Here is a 1399-nt window from a genome sequence, read left to right on the forward strand (position 1 = left end):
ACAATGTAAAGTCAATTAATCCGTGCAACGAACCCCCCCCACACACACACACACAAAAAACCGGCTTTCGGCGACTGCTGGGAAGCCGCGCGGCTGTTTTAAAAGGTGACAGCTGGCCTGGGGGGCTTCCCAGCTCCCCCCCGAACCCGGGTTCGGCGTTCGGGGGGGTGCTGGGAAGCCCCCCAGGCCGGCTGTCATCTTTTAAAACAGCCACGCGGCTTCCCAGCTGTCTCCTGAAGCCGAACGCCAAAGCCGAACTTCCGCGTTCGGCTTCAAGAGACAGCTGGGAAGCCGCGCGGCTGTTTTAAAAGGTGACAGCCGGGCTGGGGGCTTCCCAGCAACATCCCGAACCGAACCCGGGGTTCAGAAAAATTTTGCCTCTTCTTACGAACTTTTTTCGAGTTACGAACCGGCGTTGGGAGACTGCTGGGAAGCCGCGCGGCTGTTTTAAAAGGTGATAGCCGGGCGGCAGGGATTCCCAGAAGCCTCCCGAATGCCGGTTCGTAACTCGAACAAAGTTCGTAAGAAGAGGCAAAAATTTTCTGAACCCCGGGTTCGGTTCGGGAGGTTGCTGGGAAGCCCCCCAGCCCGGCTGTCACCTTTTAAAACAGCCGCACGGCTTCCCAGCTGTCTCCCGAAGCTGAACGTGGAACCACTTTTCGTGGGAAGGTAACGGTGTGCCTCTGGTGTTTAGTCATGCCGGCCACATGACCACGGAGACATCTTTGAATAGTGCCTGGTCCTTGTTTGCAATATAGTTTCTGATCTTTATTAATTGAGAGTGGGCGGGAGAGGGGAGAGAATCTTCTATTACTGATTAACAAAATTCTCCCCTTTCGTGTGTATCTTGCAATTTACGGTATCTCAAAATCCAAGAGAAACCAGAACTTTTCCGAGACTGAGTTCCCTACTTTCTACTCTCTGGGATTAAAGTTCCGGGGTGGGTGGGTGTGAAGAACAATACAGACCTATTACAAGACCATGGACAAAACAGATGAATTACTGTAGCTTAGTACAATAAAAAAAAATTAAAACGTTCCAGAGATTGTGATGTCTATTGCTTTCCGCAGAAGCCAAGTTTCCGGCACTGCGCATGAGCCGCCATCTTGTTTTTGGCTTTAAAAAAAATATATTTTGCAAATTTTGGGCCCCTGCGCTTTGCGCGCACACGCCCACATGGCGCAGGAGGAAGCGAATGGCAACGAGGTAAGTTAGAACCCACCCTTTACCTAAATGAGTGCATAGCATTGCAATCCCACCTTTATGTGATTGCTTTCCTTTATCATTACACTGCAGCATAAAACAATATAGGCCTTTTGTAAATTCTAAGTAGCATAAAAACCAAATGCAACTAGAATCCAGTTGTTGAACATAACTGTTTACAGTTTCTTTTGCAAAT

The sequence above is a fragment of the Erythrolamprus reginae genome, unplaced genomic scaffold (assembly GCF_031021105.1).
Source record: "Erythrolamprus reginae isolate rEryReg1 unplaced genomic scaffold, rEryReg1.hap1 scaffold_239, whole genome shotgun sequence".
Lineage (NCBI taxonomy): Eukaryota > Metazoa > Chordata > Lepidosauria > Squamata > Dipsadidae > Erythrolamprus > Erythrolamprus reginae.